Below are 20717 nucleotides of genomic sequence, written 5' to 3' on the forward strand. Positions count from 1 at the left end.
TGCCCCCTTCCACTTTAGTTACAGTCTTATTCTGGGGATATATCCTTGTCACCTTGATTAGATTTTGTAATGCCCTGGTTTGATTTGGGAGGCCCCCTTTTCCCTTGGAACTCACTGTCTCTTAGACTATCTGCAGAAATGTCAGCCCTTGTATATTTCTAGTGGTTTAACTTGAAAGGGCCAACTTTGTTTCCAATTTCTAGAAATATCCCCCTTCTCTAGGCTGCACATTTACTTGATATCAAAAATAGGTTACTTATTTGTTTATTCATATTTTTTCTTCTTCAACATAAAAACTGGCAAAAAAAAAAAAAAGTCAAAAGCAAGCAAATTGATTGTTCCTTTACTACATGGGAACCAAGATCATATTTAAGGAGTCAGTAGCCCAGACTGGGGTAGTTTTCTCAAAGCACAATAAATAAACATCAGGCAAATAAGTTCCTCTACTGCCCCCTTTTACAAGCAAAAGCCTAGCCAATGACTGGGCAATTGGATAGCCTAACCAAAAGATCTAAACAAAATAAATCACAGAATCCAGTAGCTTGATATTTATGAGGAACTAAAATACTGGCTGATGGATTAGCTTTTTATATTAAATTATTTCCATCAATTATAAATTATCCTTGTCTCCTGAATGCTCACCTATCTCAATGATATAAGAGACAAGCATTTCTTCTTATTTTAATATGACAGTTACTGAGGTTGATGGCTTACAAATGAGAAACCGACCCTTGGAAACTGTCTTCAGAAAACAAATTTTTGAGTAAACATATTTAATAGTATGCCTTGGAACTGAGTGGGTATTATTCATTAGCAAATAATTGCATAACGGGAATTCTTAATTAAAATTTGTGAGAGAAATGAATCTGTTTATTTTATAATTATGACCCAGAAATTCAGAACATATCGTGGTAGTTTATGAACATAATTCCAAAGATTTTATTATAGCAAAAGAATTCATAAAGCCTTAAACAGAAACTCTTGGAGGAAAAATACACACACACGCACACACACAAACACACACACAATGTGTGCAATGATACAGTGGCAATAAGATTTGAAAAGCCAGCCATCGAATACAACTATAACCAAAATATTCAAATTTAATGGGTGTGTGATATTGTTAAAAATGTCTAACCAGTCCTTCTGGACGTTTTTGGATTTTCCAGAAAAGCTCTCAGCCAAAGAGGTTTTCATTTTAGCTGTGTAAGTGAAACACAAAGGCAGACGACACAAATTCTGTGAGGCTCCTGTTTTAAGCTTTCCTTAAAAATATCAATTTGAAGTGATCTTTTCAGCATATATCACAATTCAAGCTTCTAGAAGACAGCCACCAAGGAACATACCCTAGCAATTGTCAAATGAATCAGATAATGTTTAAATCTAACTTGGTTGCTGGGGCCAACCTACTAATAAGAAAGTTTGTTGTAAAAATGTATAGGCCTGAACTATTTTTACTCGCTGACTGGCAATTGATTAGGTTCGAAGGCCAGAGGGGTTTGGGAACCAGAACTTGAGCAGTACACTTTGTGGAACCAAACAAAAGTTAAACAAACTAAGTTTCTCTTGAGCCTCCTTCTAGGACATAAGTGAACCCCCCGTAACTGGGACTGGTGGAGGGAGCACTTCTTGCCACTTCACCACAGCTTAAGAGGGCATTTTGGACTTTAGACAACCCCTATTATTAACGCCAAACTCTAACAGTGTTTGCTTTTGATTTTTATCCCAGTACCTCAGCTGCTTCGTGTCCCTCAAACACACACCACCCTTCACTCCCTTGCATATTAGCAGTGTAATTTTAATAACTTCAATATAGTCAACGTTAATAAAATGTCCATAATAGTAAACATCCTATCTGAGAAGGCAAACAGGAAAGAAAAGATTGTTTTCATTTAGTGCCTGTTATTTGGAAAGATGGAAATTACCCAGAATTCTATTCTCTTTTCCTTGACCAGTAGGTGGCACTAGTGGTTTCTGGCAATGAATCCGCTCTCTGTACCTATAATGTAGGGGGTTTTGTGTGTAAAACATTCAATGATTAAGATTTGGGGGAAGATGAGGAGGATGTGAACATATGGCCCTAAACATTAATTGAAACATTTATGGCTTAACCAAAGGGGTTTATTTTAATATAAACCTGCATGGTGTGAAATAGGTCTTATTATTATTTACAAGTGATTCAGAGCAGTTATATGAATAATAGAATGTATATAATATACAGAGGTTTAAACTATGCTATGAATCCTGTCGCAGATGTCCTTACACTGGATTTTATGTGACAAGCAAAAATTATTAAAAATTTTGACATTGAAGCACACATTTACTTGTAGTCTAGCTTTGAATATCTAATTGTGGGGTTTTATTTATTTATTTATTTATTTCCTGTGTTATCCAAGACATAGTTTTTAAAACTTGTGCTTATATCATTTTTCATAGAATGGTATACTAGCAAAAAAATAAGGATTGAGGGGCAAACAAACCTGGATTAGAATCTAGGCTACCACCTACTAGGGCAGAAAACCCTAATAAGGTAGTTATTTTAACCAAGCCTAGGTTTCTTTGTTCATAAAATGATGTCTGTCTCAAAGAGCTGTGGTGAGAATTAATACTATTGTACCTGGCCATGATCTGGGATGAAACAGGTATCCAGTCAGTTCCTTCTCCCTTTGTCGGTTTCAGTTTTAAGGTTGGCAGAAGCAAATAATAATAATAAGATTAGGTGGGGAGGTTTGTTTTTAAAAAACAAGTTTTAAGTATATATTTTTAAAAGTAAACTTTTAACTTCTACCACTTTTAATTAGTTTCATTATCTTTCTCCTTGGTTAAGACATTCTAACATTTAATAGGTATTATTCAGCTCCAATTCTTCAAGGTCAGAGGCTTGGCTACTGTAAATTTGTAGAGAGAAGTCTGTCAGGAATTTGGAGTCTCAGCTTCCTTTTTGTTGGGATGTAAGCTGGCATTCCAGTATCCTAAGTATTCCTTTTCAAAGTACAGATAAGCACAATTTAGTGACTGACTGAGTTGCCAGCTTTTTGTATGACCCACCCTTCAAAAAGTTCGTTTTGCTTCTGTTTGTTCAAAAGATCTTTGATAAAATGATAGTCTTCATATCTCTTGTCTGTTTGCAAAAGAGCTAGTTGTTATTAAAGGCTGTTTGCTGTTCCTCTTTCTTATGGAAATAACAATATTTTTTTAAAGCCTGATTCTTATTTGGCTTGGGCACTCAGTGTCCTTCCACACAGTGACACCTACGGAGCCATTAGGAAAATTAGATAAGTAACTGATATATTAGTTCCATAAATGCACAGTGTATTCCCTTTCCTCAGAGTGTAGAGCAAAAATTATTCATGCTGAGGTAGAATAATCAAAATGACTTTAAAAAGCACATTTTTATCATTCTAAACATAAGCATTGCTGTGGTGGTATACTATCATAATCATAGTACATAATAATAGAAATGAATTATGTCAGTAAAATCTTGAGGCTTAAGATTTACTGTGATAAATATTTTTCATTAAAGTGAAATATCTTGGCAGAGTCACTTTCATATGCAAACTGTTGACACAAGGAGGCTAGCTGTGCCTATGCAGATGCCGAGATTTGGGTCTATATTATTAATGATTTATCATGTCATGGAGAGCTTAGATTAGTTTTGAAAGCAATCCCTTGCCACAAAAGCACTTTCTATAATGTGTGAACGCAAGGAATACTATATGTGCATTCCAAATTAAAGTAATCACAGAAGCCACAGCAACCTTTGAAATTTCAATACCTCTTTTTATTTTGAAACATGAAATTCTACATCCTAAATTTTATTATTCATTAAAATTCATACAAAATGTTATTTCATATCAACTGGATAGTGAGTGGTGTGTGTATCAGAATTAATAGACGTATACACATAGATAAGAAAATGAAAGAGATGGAATGGAACAAAAATTTATTGCAAATCTATTGTGTAGCACGGACTTTTGCCCTTAATCTCACATTTAATGTGAGGTTGGATTAAGTTTCGAATTCAATTCTGCAGGATTCCAAGATTCTGCTGCCTTCAGAGAATCTATAAAAATATTGTTTAATATTTATTCAGTGCTTGCTTTGTTCCAGGTCAGATGCTAAACACTTTACATGCATTACCACATTCCGTTTTTATAAAATCAATTTGAATATTATTATCATCATCCCTGTTTTCCAGATGAGAAGACTGAAGCATATGTGGCTAAATAAATTATCTCAAGTCACAAGTCTAGTGAGAGAAGGATTTCAATCCAGACTGATATTCCAAAGACTTCATTATCATCTGTTGCTATTAACTATGACCTCACTATTAACTACTATTACAACTAAGTAAGGGGTAGAATTCAACTCCTAGTTGCTTACTACTCTGTGACATCAGGCAATTCACTTAAACTCTCTAAGCTTCAGTTTTCTCATCTATAAAAATGATAAATAATAATAATAGTACTTACCTTGTAGCATTGTTGCAAGTTGATATTTATAAAGTGCTTAGAACAGAGTTTGGGTGCATATTAAGTACTGATGTTTTGTTTAATAACTAACAGTTAAGAAGTTGTACTTTCTGATGACTGATGAACTTTTATTAACAATTACACACACAGATTTTCTATAATTTTCAGATGACCGTTATGCTTCAGACTAGACTGTAAACAAAATGACTGCTTTCCACTGATGGGAAATGTGTGTAGATAATGTTTAAGCATAATCACTAACCATGTGAAGCATTGAGCCCTTTACAGTTTCTTCTGGTGAAAACACTCAATTATCTCCATTCATCTATACCTTCCTTCTTTTACTCATTTAACAAACATTCTCATGCCAGTACTTTGCTGAGTCCTGGGGACACAGGATGAATAAATGGAGAAGCATCCAATCTAGAGCTGACTGTATTCTCTGGTTTAGCACATAAGGGAGTTCAAGAAAGTCGTAGGTTCCATTGTTAGATCTGCTTAACAAGTATTTATTGGGCATCCATTAAATGCCAGGCACTGTAGTAGGCACTGGGACTGTCTACGTAAATAGAGATTCCTGCTGTTAAGGAGTGTGAGTGGGGAAGACGTGCTAAATCAGTAATTTCCCTTCAATTTACTTAATTACATAGTGAACTGGTTAGGGGAGCACAGAAGAGAAGCACTTATGCCCATTTTAGGGGCTAGTGGGATGAGGCAAGTTTTGACATTTAAACAAATTGTTGGCTAGAAGTCAAGAAAAGCAGAAATTAAACTACATACCAATATGGGGATGGAGTACCCAGAAAGCAGAGACACCATGAAACAGTGTGGCACAGTGGTGAACCGCAAGTTTCTGGGTAATGCTAGCATCTAAAGCATAAGCCAGGGAGAGGGGGGAGTCGGGCTGGAGAAGTAGCAAAGTTAAAAGGTTAAAAGTGTGTAAAACCAACTGATGAGACCAAAAGCTAATAAACCACAACAATGGTAGCTGCATAAAGAGTTAGCAGTTTTCCTTAGACTTCTTTCCACTAAAATCCAAATAAAAGGAGCGTTGTTTTCCTATCAAGATTCTTGGAACCAGGGAAATGATAAATGCTTAAAAGTAATATTTTGGTCTTGACCAAAAGGTAAAGGATACCATTCTTACTATGCCACAGTGAAGAGCCTATTTCCCTACCTCTCATCCCCAGCAGGCCAAATATAGGGATTGACTCCGAGGTCTTCACTGATAATGCAGACTGAAAACATGTCTAATCCATGGCTTGAAATGACCTACCAGCATATCCTTCTGCAATCTAAAAGTTTCTTTTTTCCTGGATTTAGGAACTCAGTCTAGGGCAAATGGCACTCTTCAGGTGGCACTCTGGAAAGCTGGCGATTGTAGAATTTTAGCAAGGAATTTAGGAATCTCCAGAATTGAATTTTTTTTTTCCTCTTTGCTGCTACTGCAGATGCAGGACAACTCAAGAGCTTTCTGTCTCCAAGTGGGTGGTGATTTGACTCCTCATCAAGCCAATGGCCACCCCCTTGCAATCTTTATGCAATGCACAGTATCCTCTGCCTGCAGCGGGGGCTTGCTCCCTTGATGGAGAAAATACAGAATAACTGCACGCCAGGAAACAGGCACAGCTTTCTGGGTCAGAAGTTGGCTGGGGAAGGGCCCTGACTGCCAAGTAACTTGCAATGATGTCAGAGCCCAGCACAACCAGAAAACACCAACTAGCCAGCCAACAAAAGACCTAATAACAACAGGAAAAAAATCACAGAGCTGTATTGCCAAAGGTGTTCTTTCCGCCCCCTACTCTTTTCTTCTAATTGGAAGAACAGCAGGAAAGAATCTATATTTTAAAAGACTCCTCATCCTTCTCTCCCCTTCTTTCCTTGGGTTACACAGTGTTAACTAGGGAGGAAATAGTTGTCTGGATGAGTCCTGCAGCAGTTGCTTGGGGTGTCTTTTTTGAGTTCCTTTTCAAGGCTGTCCTTGGAAGTTTCGGAAACAACGAGGACCAGGGTATTTTTCCTAAATGTAAACATGTAACTGTGTTTGGGAGAAAGCAGGAACCATTGAGGAAAGGAAGCCCTTTCTGCGCCCCTCTCTTCTCTCTTTCACGGTAATTAACCATACTCAAATGAAAATTAAAAGTTTGGCGGAAAAAGTTCTCTTCTTTCTTTTTCTTTAAACAGGGGCATCATGGTTCATTCTAGCCATTTAGAGCCCTCAGTGATCCATAATTCAACTGGAAATTAATAAAACACAGCCCGTTCTTGGAAATGAAGTTTGAATTAAAATCCTCTTGTTTTGGAATATGTGACTCTTTTTTTCTTTTCATTTGTGACAGTCAATTTTAAATGATGTCACTTCAAGGACATTTTCATTTCTCCCACAACATATTACACGAAACACTTGCCTGTAAAACCGGCTCATTAGCCTGCAAAATTATACTGTACAGAATGGCTTTCATTCAAAGTAGAAATGGGATTTTTAGTAGGCAATTTCTGTATTTTATAAAGATAAAGCAATGTTTGATTGCTTTCTTCCCAGCTGTTTTGCTTAGTGGTTATAAAGAGAAATGGGGGGCGGGGGGTAATGTGGGGGCGGGTTTGTAAAGATGTGCTTAAAAAATAAATCTTACACTGGAAAACTAAGGCAGAACTTCACGGAACAACTGCGTCCGCAGCTCTCCTGGGCTGCAGTGATTTGTCCTCTGGGTGTCTGGAGGAAAGCTCTGAAAGAAGTGAGCGAGAGGGAAAAAGAGGGAAAGAGGGAGGGAATCGAAAAGGTTGCTTCGCAGGCTGCAGCACCCACCGCGAGCTGGATGACTGAGGCACTGGGAGTTGCTAGAAGGAGAAGCTCCTCAGAGGTGGGGAGAGGGAGGGTGCGCAGCAGAGCGCCGGAGAGGAGGGACGCGGAGGCCACCGAGGGGTCAGCAGGGCCGCGGCGCCAGGGTGGGGGCCTCCAGGCGGCGCTGGCCACGGTTCACCCGCGAGGGCGAGCGCGCCCGGCCGGCCGCGCCTCCTGCCGTCCGTGCCCGGGGGTGGGACCCGCGCCGGGAGCTGCCGAGTGCGTGAAGGGAGCCAGGCTCCGGCTCGCCTGATGGATTTTCTTTCATCCTTGCGCGTGGCAAGCTTTTTTTTTTTTTCTTTTTTTCTTACCAGCCTCCCCCCAATGAGGTAAGACCGTTTTCAACAATTTGCTAATGTTCTTGTGGCGCCCGGTGGGGGTCGGAACCTGAGATCCCGTATCGGTGTGTGTGTGTGTGTGTGTGTGTGTGTGTGTGTGTGTGTGTGTGTGTGTTGCCACTGGACAGTTGATTTATTTTCCAAGCTGCTCTCCCTGCCTGCCGTGCAAGGGACGCGCAAAGGGCTGGAGAGGTTTGGCGGACGCGTCAAAACTGGCAAAGCTGGCGGCTTAGGGGGAGGGGCAAGTGGACTTGGAGGCCCTCCTCCACTGTGCACCCCCTTGGAAAAAAAGCGGAGGGGGCACCAAGTAAAAGTTTCTTGCCAGGCAGAGCCAGCTCGGCGTCCCCCGCACATAGATGAGGAGGGCAGGGGTTGCTTCTGTGCCGGGCACAGCGTCTCCAGGAGCCAGCCTGAGAGAGCTGAGCCAAGGCCGAAGGAGCCGCCTGCGGGCTTAGCCGCCCCCTCCCGCCCGTTGGCCCCAGAGCGGACGCTGGGACGCCCCAGGTCTGGCAGCTCTGGGCCCGGCTAGGAGCTGGCGGGCGAGCATTAGTCTGCGTCCTGGAGAAGGGGCGCAGCGCCGCAGTTGAGGCCGGAGCAGCCCCTCGCGGGCGTAGGATACCTGTCAGCCCCCGGGTAGTGCCTGCCGGCGAGGGGCGGGAGCTCGGGTGACTTGGCCATCCCCATCCCCGGCCCCCCAGGCCCGGACACCGGCTCAGGCCCGGAGGGCGGCCACTTCCCACCGTCCGTCTTCTCTTACTGGCAGAGCGCGCTGCGGGCGGACTCCCGGGCCCGGAGCAGCCCACCGCCCACCCGGCGCCCGGTGTCTCCTCCCGGCCGCTCTACCCAGCAACTTTCCGTGCTTTGTTCCCCGGCTGGAAATGCTCTACGGAAGCGTCTTGGACAGGGTCTCCGCCAGGCGGCAAGAGCTCGGTGCTGAGATGTGTTACGTTCTCATCTCCACATCAATTATGGATGAAAACAAATAAGGAAGAGTCAATTTTGCATGAGCCCCTTCTCTGGCAGCGAGAGGCGTCCTGCAGCCGGGAGGGAGCCGCCGCTCGCGCCGGCAGTCGCTGGCAGGGACATGATGAGGAGGAAGGTAGGGAAACTTTTATTTCCCGTCTTGACAGCGGCGGTGTTTTCCCTGGTCTGCAGAAACTGATACAGCAGCCGCCTGCCTTGGGTAATTTAGGAGGGCTCGAAGCTGCTTCTGTCATGTGTAATTCTTGGATTGAAATGAAAGGTCACAAAGGACTTGGAAGTGTGGACGAGAACTGGGTTTGAAAAATTTGTGCTCCATCCACTCTTGGGACCATTGCTGTCAGGTGATTGTTTAAATCCTGAACTTGTTAAAAGGCGAAATGTCAGGGAGCTGGCAGGGCTGGGGGTGTGGAAGGGGATTGAAGTCTCGGTATGAATCGCAGCGTTTGAAGAACTTAGGGCAGTACTCCCTGTTCTGGGGTGACCATTCGGTAACTGATGTTCCAACATCCGGAGCCCTCAGCGCCGTCAGCTGGATGATCTCAAACGGAAGGCGCAGCATATCGTTACTATAGATATATAGACTTCGTCAACAGTCATTGGACCTTGTGTCTGCCACTACAGCAGGGGCTTTCCTTTAAAAATAACTGTAGTATTTCCTGTTACTTGGGGTGAAAGGGCAATGAGTAGGACGATTTTTCCCCAAAACTTCTGGCCACTAAGAATTTTAAGTCTGTAGTAAAAATTATGGGTGCTTTTTAAATTTGCCCTTCCCCCTACTTGATATTTGGGGCCATTAAGTGGATTATTTTGCTTATTCCAAAGCTGAAGTCCCAAGGAAAGGTCTAACAGTTTTCTAAATTGGTTTGATCTCTGTCCCTTAGAATAGGAAAAATACTTGTTTGAAGAAAATGTTCAAGGTTTCTTCCTTGTAGTATTAAGAAATCTCATCTCAGACCGCTCAAAGGAAGGATTTTACTCTCCTTTGGTGGCTTAAAACAATAGGTTTTGATACTGGTTTACTCATGCTGTTAAAAAGTAAATCCCCTTACCCTCTTAGGTGTCTAACTCAGGAAATTAAGTTGTGTATAGTCCTGTTTAATGTAGTGAGTGACAGGCATATTCTGTCAAGCTGGCAGATATTACACAAACATTTACTCTGGCTTAGATAAATAGAAAATGCCAGATAAGCTCCGAGATTTGGGTCTATATTACCATAACCTAAACATCTAGAGATAAATAAACCATAGCTCAGCCATAGCTGAGTTTTGTTTTTTATAGTTACTGTCTGTGCTTTGTTTGGTTTAGGTCTCTTAGAATGTACTTCCAGAAAGACAGTTAAATAGATAACCCTAAAGCTTCCAAAATGTGTTGTTGAGCAGACTGTTTTTTTTCACTGGCACATTTTGTTACATTAACAACTAGCAACTATTTCTTACTGCATCCTACAGAATATTCCTACCTGGCCTTATTCCTAGTAGGGATGCTATATCGATAACTTCCCTTTTCTTTTTTTTTTTTTTTTTAGAACATTTCTGTGACTCAGGAGAGTATGCCAGAAATATTGTGACTTCTTCATCACCAACAGCTGGTTAACTTGAGTTTGATTTAGATTTGTGGGCATTTTGCCGTCTTCCTCTTCTTTGTCTCTTTTTTTCTTTTGGTGCCCTCTAATAGCACCATCTGGTCATGTCTCCCCTGGTTTGATGGGTTGATGGAATTGAAAGATGGCTGTGATGTAAATCCGTTAGTCCTTAGAGTGAGGGCAACTTAGAAATCCAGAAGACTTCGGTTCTCTTGCTTGCTGCATACACAGAAAGGCTCTGTCGAGTAACTGTGATTGGGGTAAGCAGGCCCCTACGTCAATGTCGTGGTTTCTATCGCTTGAAAGGCCACAGGCAAGTAAACAGGAATCAGCCGTGATTCACAAAGATGGCCATAATTGCTAAAGACTTATTGAAACTGGAGAAGTTCTTCACTTCTTGCTGCTCCATCATAATAAACCTTAGTAATTAGCTTAGTCATTGTTCTTGCATGTGAGTTTCACTAAGATACAAAGAGTGAAAAATGCATCTGAAATAGGGTCATTTTTCACCCTTTTGATGCATTTTATGCAGAGTTAAGAGCCTGGCTGAATGCCTAACCATTAGTAGTGTAACCATAGGAGGTGAACTCTTTCCTTGGCATATTGCACGATAAAATATTGTCTTTTATTTTAATTAATAGACTTTAAGCCTACATATTCTAGATGCCTTTCTAGAGGAAGCAAGAAGCAGTTGGGGTATGCCAACTAGGCAGTATTTATTGAATATTTATCATTTGGAAGGAGCTGTGCTAGCCAGTGTTCCAACACCAAGTGAGCCAGATATGTTTCTCTGTATTTTCAATAGAGCAAAAATAAAAGGAAATAAAGGATGGGAAAACCAACCTTTTGACAAGAAATGTAGATATGCTCCTTTCTTTAGAAGTGTATTATTTTATTCTAGAGATTTTAAAGCAAGATTATCCATACCAGATATTTGCAGTTGTGCAGCCTACCTGCCTTTAACACTAGTGAATGATTCAATGTACTGTTAAGCGTAATTCACGCATTGAATCTGTCCTTAGAGTGAGAGATCTCACTTTCTGTGGCTCATGTGAATGGAGACTTAGTGTTAATATCTACCAAAGCTAGTGTCTTGGGTTGCTGCTGATTTTGTGAACAGCTGCCAACTTCCAATTGGGAAAAAAAGAAAAGTGTTCTGATTTATTCCCATGACACACAGAGAGAATAAAAATCACATAACTATTTTAAACATACCATAACACTTTCTAGTTGAGGTGGCTATTGTCAGGTGGAGTTTTCCTCCTCACACCCTGACAACACTGGCAGTGCCACTGATAATTGAAGCTGCTTGCATTTCTCCCAACAGGAAAACTACTAGACGTTCTTACTTTGAAAAACAACCATTTATGTAACCAAGGGCGATCAAATCAGTGGTCCACACAGATACCACATGAGGTGTACTTATTTCTCAAACTTTCCTTTTCTATTAAGCTTTTGTTAACTCACCCAGATTAGCATTTTAACAACCCTGAAGTGAACTTCTGCCATTCTCTCTGCTTGGACACAGTATGTAGATCATCCATCATCCTGTCCTTGACTACAACAGGCTGCTGGCTCTATCACCATTTGGAGCTACATGGAATCCATCCGACTGTGAACAGCACAGCTGGCTACAGCAATTTTTTCTTCCACACCACTGGCAGTATTGTCTGGCTGTGGTAACTAAAGTTAACACCCAGAACGGGAAGTTTCCATTGTTTGGCAACCTGTCCCAGGCCCCTCATCCAGTTCTGGGGTCACACCTGCTGAAAGGCCTTGCCACCTTGCAATCGTGTGTTCCATTTAAAAGGAGGCTTGCCCCAACTATACCACCACAGGAAAGATTCTTGAAGCTTGTAAGATCAAACCACCAGAATCACAGAATTAGAAGGAGCCATTCAGCCACCACTCATCTTACACCTTCAGAACTTAAGTCTACTTGAAAAGGGGAAGAAAGGAATGAAGTCGCCTTCATCCTGTGATCCCAAATGACTGAAGACAGAAAAAGACCTTTTTTGGTGAACTGAGCATGTTATTGCTACATCCCTTTTCACAAAGAACACGCGATGTACCTAAATATGGGGTCCGTGTCTACTAGTGCCCAATACCTTCTGTCGCATTTTTTTGTTTTGTTTTCTTCTTTTTACTCAATAAGATATCTGTTATAGTAGCCATTGCTTGTTAAAGCAAGAATAACATGAATTAGCTGGCTACATCTGTAGGTTATGTTGCCAAGCTTTTTTTGTTTGGATGTTTAAACTTTCATAATTAGGAATCCAGTTTTTGGAAATTAATGTGTCAAGGGGAGACTGCCTCATGTTTTGGTGTGAGTTAGCATGTAGTCTTTCTTCTCTCCATAACATTTACTAGTGAAATCAGCCACAAAACATCTGAAGGATGATGGTGATGATGATGGAGGCAGAGGAAGAAGAGGAAAAAACAGCAGCAACCACAATACTTAACACTTAATGTTAGCTTACTAAATTCTAGGCACCACCCTAAGATCTTTATATTGATTATATCTTATAACCCTCAGACAGCTCTGTAAGGTGAATTCTGTTATTATCGCTGCTTTATTGGTAAACAGTGAGGTGCTGAGAAGCTGTCATTTTCCTGAGGTTACACAATGGAAAGGTGGTAGGGGCAGGATTTGAACTCAGGCTTCCCGACATCTCAGCCCACTTTTTCACCACTGCACCGGATTGCTTCCAAGAACACAGACCACCCTGCAGTTTTCTGATTTCCTAATATTTCTGACATTTGCTTTTCAATGAAAAGTCATGTTTGGGGGGGAAAATTGCATACTGAGTGAAATGATATGTACAGGGTGGATATGCTCCTAAATCACCATCTTTTTTCTAATCTAAATCACATTGTTATACTTTACTTTCATTTTTTATTTCCATTGGCCATATAATTATTACACGCCCTTCTTTTCAAGCATCCTAGAATGGTATCTTCTCCCACCATTTTTCTCCATGTTAGGCTTTCCTGTCCAAGATTACAGTGGCATAGGACAAATGGCAATATTCATCACTCTCCACCAAAACGTGCTTCTGCGTCCGAGTGCGATTGACGTTCATTTCCCTGATCTTGGCAGGTGAAGATCCATTACGTATCTTTGTCCCATTTCCCAGGAGTATTTATGGGCCCCATCAGCAAAGACAGTGAGAGCTGCAGCTGTTCAAGCATTAGTGGCACCAGTATGGAAAGTGTATTACTGAAGTTAAAGTCTCTATTAGATTGTACTATACATTTTTCTTAGTTATGACGGAGGGAAAATCTTTCAATCAGATACATTGTTAAGAAATTCTCTCTCATGCATCAGCATTTTTTTTGTTCTTTTTTTATTCAGGATCTCTATGAGAGGAAACAAAAAGGGAAATACGCATGACCACTACACATAATACTGAAATGTAAGGTTCTCAACATATATTTACAGGAAGGAATATGGGTTTTTAAAGCCCAATATGTTAGTGCATATATAATAAGGCCTCAGGAAGATCTGCAGTTACTTAGCCTATTATTGGAGTCTGTACTTAAAAATAACGTCAGGAGTTTCTACTCAGCTGAGGAACTGGCACATAAGAACCAGAGCAGACGAAGCTCTTTGAGAAAATAACACTTCCACTCCCCAGGAGCAGGCTGTCAGCAAAGCAGGGACCGAGATTCCCCTCTCCATTGGCCTACGCCTCACTTGTTAGTATAAGGGTCTTTGCAAGCTTTTTTTGGTCTACAGAGTTGTCTTTATTTATCAGTAAGTCTTCAGGCCTCCTCTGGGTAATTGGTGGATCAAATAAAGATATTTTTAAAAGCTACAGAGGGAGAAGAGGAGGCAGAAGAAGGAATAAAGAATGTTGCAGTTGTTCTTGCCATTGCTGGCACTAACATTTGTTCATTCAGCTAACTTTTACCCTGGGTCTACTCTGTACAAGTGGGTACAGGGCAGGAGAGGGCTCAAAGAGGAGCATCACACAATTCCAGAGGTCAGGGATCTTACTGAGTGCTGTAGGAAAAACAAGGTGTACAAATAGCTGAAACGCTGTGTGTTTGAAGTGCCAGAAAAGATATACACAGACTTAGGGAAATTGAGAAGAGTGAGAGGTTATTTCTGGCTAGGGCGGTCAGGGAAGGCTCTGTGGAGTCACTGATATTTGAGCTGGTTCTTGAACTAGGTAGGATTTGGACAGGTGGACAGTGAGGGGTGGTGGGGGAGGTGTTGAGAGGGAGGGAATTCCAGGCATAGAGAACAGCTTAGGCAAAAGCCCAGGGGTGGGGTGGGGGTGAGGGTCTAGATCAGTTGTCCATATTTATGCCCTTACCTACGACAGACTTGTAATTCAGGTGTGAAGAGGCAGTTTGCCATGCAATCCACAAATATTTATTGAGCGTCTCTGGTCTACTATACTTAGCCATTCAGCAGATGGCCCTACAGCTTAAGCCATCAGAATGAATAGGATCAATCTTGTGGCAATTCACTAGATTGCTCCGTGATCAGGACTAAAAACCCGCACATCAGCTGCAAACTGGTTCAGTGATACACATGAACGTTGCAAGGAGTAAGATGATTTGCCTCAAATTACCCAGCACCGAGTTCCTCTCATAGAGTTGTTTAGCAGAACCAAACTGGAAGGCTGTGGCTTCACTGGCTTCATCTTTTTTCTTAAGCTTGAAAAGGCTGTAGACGTAGATTCTAAAATAAAGAATACGTCGCATATGTATATGAGGATTTTTGGAGGAGAGAGAAGAGAATGTGAAGATAGGAAGTGGAAGAGAGGATAGACATACTGAAACCATGCTCATATGAGTTGGACTCTAGGTGCTGCTTAGACTGCAGGTTCTTTGAGGATATATTGCATGCTCATCACTGTAAGTTAGCAGAGGGAGTGACACATAGTAGATATGCAGCAAGTGTTTTAATAAATGCACTAATTGAGTTTAACTTTTATTACATTGCGGATATAGCTTATCATGGCTGGTAAACTGAAAGGAATGAGGTTGGAGCTATGACAACCTTTTCCTAATAAAGAAAAGGGAAATGACTTGGAACGTTTTTAATACTTCCTTTTGGAAAATCTCATTTTAAGGTTCCCAGGGGGAATCAGCACCCCTTCCGGGGCCTGAGTCTTCCAGATAAACTTATCTGCCACTAACAGTCCCCAATCCCCCACTTTCCCACCTCCCTCACCTTCCCCCTTCGACCTGCCATACTCAACCCCCTCACCCAAGATAACCTGTTTAGACATTAGAGTTTCCAAGCCATCATTAACCCTTTGATTAACATAAAGTATAATCAATCCATGGTTAAGTTTAATAGTGGAGGTAATAAGCTTCATAAGAGGAAAGACCAGAAGTTCTGTGTAGTATAAGTATGCTTATTAAAACACATAATAAAGGAAAAATAAAAGGAAAACAGTTACATTAGGGAACGATCAAGTCAATTGCTTTGCCAAGAATTGCTCCAGTGGTTCCATTTTCCATGGTATATTTAAGTCTATTACAAGTTAATAGTTATGTGACAGATAGTCTTAGAGACGAATCTTAAGTCTGAAGAATCACTGCCAATTAAAGATCAATCAGAAATTATAAAATAGGTCAATAGGGAAAAAGGATTAAGCATATACAAATTCAATATTGGGAACTTTTCAGGAATATTCGAGTGACATAAAGCAGAGAACCTGTTTAATTTAGTAATTGGTCTGGCTCCCACCCAGTTGCTTGTCGAAGTGAAGGGCAAGCTGCCTCCCCCTGCGCAGAGCACACTTGCCTACAGACGGGATCTAAAATAAACTGGCCTGGTTCAACTAGACTAATAATAACAGCTAGCACTTACTGTGTGCTTACCATGTGCCATGGCACAGTGCCTAGCACTTCAAATATGTTATCTAATTTAATCCTCACTCTACCTCTGGGAGTATAGGACTAATAGCTAACCAAGAGCCAACATATATTGAGTGCTTACTATGTGCCTGATACACTTTTAAGAACATGTATTAAATCATTTGATCAGCATTCTTTGACATGAGTAATATTATTAAGAATATTCTCATTTTGTACACGAGGAAACTGAGTCATGGGTGATGAAGTCATTTTCCTAGGGTCAAACAGCTGGTGACTAGTGGAACCAGGGAACTTGGACCCATGATAGGCAGTGTGAGTAAGAACATGAACTCTTGGAGTCAACTTGGTGGGGGCTGTGTCTTGGAGTGTGACTGATAAGCTGTGTAATCTTGAACAAATTACTTCACCTCTCTGAGACTCATTTTCACCTTATAAAAGGTGGATGATGATGGTAGTACCCACCTCCTAGGGGTGTTGTGAGACACAGATGAATTAATATTTGAACAGCACTTATAATAGTGCTTGGCATGTAGTGAGTGCTATAAATATATCAGTGTCTGTTAAATAAAAATAAATGCAGGCTGGCTCCAAAGCCTATGCTTTTAGCCCTTGTACTATGCTGTCTTTTCACATGTGATTTTATCCTATTTCTTTAACTGATATATGAACCTTGAGGCCAGTTCCACAACAGCTACTCTGCACTCCCACTCAGTATACTTGCCACACATTCAGCCAAACTGGAAAGGGGAATTTAGAAGGAGAGGTTCAGTGGGCTGGAGATTTACCCTAGACCTTGGCACCTTTTTGAAGATCCCTAACCCCGATGTCAGCTGTTTCAGAATTGTGGTGTCAACAATCTGGCTTCTACTGTCGGTACTGTTGAAGGACAAAACGTCGATAATTAGCACATGTTCTATGCTGGTGGCCCCGGGGCTATTAAAAATCTGAATAATGTCATAAAAAGTTAAGCACACTCCAGGCCATCTCTGTCATCATCCACATCTTCAGTCTCCACCAGTGGTCTTCAAACTTTAAATTTCATCACAATCATGTAGGGTTAAAATGCAGATTCCCAGAGCTCCAACATCAATGGGTCTGTTTTGCTGCATCTGGAATGAAGCCCGGTAGTCTGTGTTTTTAAGGAACACTTCAGGTAACTTGTGCCCATTGTCCCTTCACCACATTTTGAGAAATGGTGCTCTAATGTAGCCAGAGCTCCTCAAACATCAGTGTGCCTACAGATTGCCTGGCATCTTGCTAAAATGCAGATTCCCATCCAAGCAAGGTGCTAGATCTCAGGGCTACTGTTAGCAGGCCACTCAGTAGGAGATCTAAGACCTCTTGCCTGTGGCACAAAGAGAATGATTATGAGCCAAAGACATCCCAGCTAGCTCATGAAAGACTAAAGAAACTAATAAAATCTGCTCAGAGCTAAAGTGGCTTCCCCCTCAACCCCCCCAGTTTGCAAAGGATCTTTATAGTGAGCAGAAATTATGAAAGAAAAAGGACACTCACTTATTTCTGCTGACTGGCCTATATCATTTCATAAATGAAGTCCTGGGCCAGTATTCCTAGCAACAGTTTTTGATTTAATGATAAACTGAGATAAGGGTAATCAAACTTCATGCTTCAGGGCATAAGGTGATTGCCTGCTGCGGTCAGGATGGAATTTTTTCCCTTGTGCTTCGCACAATTGACTAGATGCATTAGAGAGAGTGCTCAAGCCATGCTTGGAAGAGCTGGAGGCCCAGCAGAAAGCTCCGCTGGCTGAGATCTTATGGGAAATGGTTTGGGTTGCAATGAGCAACCCCCATCATCATTTGGCTTTATCATTTTTGTTTCATATTAAGATTCTGTGTACCATATGTGTGTATTTCTATAAGTCACACAATGAAGCTGGGAGCATACTGCATTTGGAAGCAGATGCCCTGTACTCCAGCCCTGGCCAACAGAATGAGCTTCTGAGTTACCTAAGGAAAGCACTCCCCACTTGGAGACTCAGTTTCCTCACCTGTGGATCCCTTACTCTGCACAATTAGAATGAGCATTAAATAAGACAGTATGGGTAAAAGTGCTTCATAAAAACCAGATAGGTGCTGCTCTAGTGAAAAGTATTATTATGATACAATGAAATATACTTTGTGGAATCACTTTATTATAATCAGCCATATATAAATTCATACTCGTGTGGTGACATCATAAACATAATGACAGCAAACATTTATTGAGTTCTTAATCTGTGCCAAGCACTGAAGTTTTGTTTACATTCTCGCATCTAATGCTCATATCAGCCTTTTGGGGCACATACTTTTACCTCCCATTTTATAGATGAGGACACAGATGCTCAAGGAGCATCACTTAGTTTCCGATCGCTGTTGTAGCGAATTTCCACAAGCGCATTGGCCTAAAGCCACGCAGATGTATTATTTTAGTTCTGGAGGTCAGAAGTCTGAAACGGGTTTCCCTGAGCTGAAATCCAGATAGCGGCTCCAGGAGAGAATGTGTCCTTGCCTTTTCCAGCTTCTTAAGCTGTCTTCATTTCTTCACACATGACCCTTTTCCTCCATCTTCAAAGCCAGCAATCCTATGACTGAGACTTCTTCCATAGTCACTTCTCCCTCTCCGACTCTTCTGCCTCTCTCTTACACCTTCAAAGGACCCTTGTGGTTCGCTTGGGACCACTCAGATAATCCAGGATAATCTCCCTATTTTAATATCCATTACTTAATTATAATGCAGAGTCCCTCTCGCCATGTAAGGCAGCATATTTACCCATTCCAGGGATTACGGCATGGACATCTTTGAGGGGTGTGGACATTATTCTGCCTCCCACAGTGAAGTACCTTGCTAGGAGTGTGCAGCCAGAGTCAGAATTCACACCCAAGGCTGTCACTTCAAAGTCCACCATCTCAATTACTCACTATAAACCCTTCGATTTAATCAGTGAAGGAAACAATAGAATCATAGAATGTGAGTGGTAAGAAAAGCCCTGTTGCTTTTAGAATAATCCATTGGGGACTTTTAAATATAATCATCATAGTAGTAACAGCACAAACATTGACCTCCTGATCTTCAAGTCCTGTTTTATACTAAGCATCCTACACAGAGTCGTTCATTTATTTCTTCTCAGGGTGTATATTATTTATCCGATTAACTAGATTTACAGAGATCCCTGAATCCATTTGTCTTTCACTGGATAACTGAAGGAACAAGGAGCATTTTGGGGGCCAAGGGACCACTTTGGAGGTCTATAGGAATGTGTTTTAATGGAACTACTAGTTCAGCAAAGGGTAGTTGAAGAAGGATGGCAGGGGCAGTTGGGCCATCATTTTCTGGCTCTGGCACTGCCCCTTGGCAGATTGGATGGGGTTTGTCAGGTAAGACCACCCCACTCCATCCACTGATAGCCAAGTCCATTTCCAGCCTGTGAGGACTGATACCCACAGAGGCCAATCAGAAAATCAGGAGCCTGTGTTCTGCTAGGTTTCCAAAGAACTGTGGAAAGCTATCAGAGATCCCTCTCTCACTCTCTTACCCATCTCTCCCACTCTTCTCTTCACCACACACTTAGCTAATCTCTAAGGTTTAATGTAATTTTAAAGTTCAAAATGTGTGCTCATTACTGAAAAGGCTGCCAGAGCAATTTGAAAAAGGAGTAGGAACACAGAGCTGAGAGTCTGGAAGAACACAGCCTAGCTGAACTGTTAGACAACCAGATTATCTGTGGACAAGGACTGGCCTTGCTAGCCTTAGTTTTCTCCTTAGAACAAAGAGAGGTGGTGATGGGCGGGAGAGAGTCTATATGACCTCCAGAGTTCTTTCTAGTAGTAAGATCCCTTAATGCTATGTTTATCTTCCTATTTTAATTACCTAAGCAGTACAATCAAATACCATGCTGATTTTAGAAAATACGAATCTACTTCATGAACGTGCATGTAGCTACCTGTAAAAAGAGACAGACACATAGATAGTCCAACTTCTCAAATTTATTATTGCCATTTACATTTTTCAACACTTTGCCCTTTTCTTTTGGGATCACTTAAACTTCATTGCTGCTAATATGGTTTTGAGACTCAATTTTCAGAAATACATAGATAATATTTTCAGTTAGCAGTAATTGCACCTCATTCAGCTCTCAGGGGTTGATGCCTTACCATTGCACAATTTCCCAGTAATTTTCAGTTATATCCCCAAAGAGCCACCCCCGCCCCCCGCCCCCGGTTGAACACATAGAACTGAGAGGGCAAATGAGTTTCAAAGTAGAGAGCCAAACCTGACTTACTGGTAGTGGCTGTTGCAGCTTGTGCTTCAGAAATTTGTAGGCCTGCATCCAAGGTCAAAGAGAAAGAGAATGCCTTCACAGATTGGCAAAGTGTTCTATGAAAAAGGGAGCGTGTATGGTAGCCCTCATTGAGCACGGTCTTTGTACAGGTTGATAAGTGTCTAATGCAGATGTCATCTGAAGTGATGTCCCAGCTAGCTGCAAGAACAGAGCTTGAATTATCTGATCCATGGGAAGGCAGATAAGTAACTTCCAATGCATAAAAAAATTTGGTAATTATTACTTTACCCAGTTCTTGCCATTTGATTTATTTTGTTGCCTTTTTCCGCAATTATTCCTGCTGTCTTTAACACTCCATCAAAGATTCAAAATATAT

The 20717-nt window shown here is 41.4% G+C and overlaps 1 protein-coding gene across 5 annotated transcripts in view; it reads left to right on the top strand.

The window, feature by feature from the left end:
• The first annotated feature begins 7979 nt into the window (after positions 1–7979).
• The window catches only part of SEMA6D (semaphorin 6D), a 55262-nt gene continuing 42524 nt past the window's right edge, over positions 7980–20717 (top strand). For 4 of the 5 annotated variants that reach the window (XM_032174701.2, XM_032174698.2, XM_032174700.2 and 1 more), the window contains exon 1: positions 7980–8751. The gene's annotated coding sequence lies outside the window, so the exon portion shown is untranslated. The remainder of the gene's footprint in view (positions 8752–20717) is intronic. The other variant, XM_032174696.2, reaches the window with a different exon arrangement.

Source organism: Hylobates moloch, unplaced genomic scaffold (genome assembly GCF_009828535.3).
Source record: "Hylobates moloch isolate HMO894 unplaced genomic scaffold, HMol_V3 SCAFFOLD_14, whole genome shotgun sequence".
In the NCBI taxonomy this organism is placed as follows: Eukaryota; Metazoa; Chordata; class Mammalia; order Primates; family Hylobatidae; genus Hylobates; species Hylobates moloch.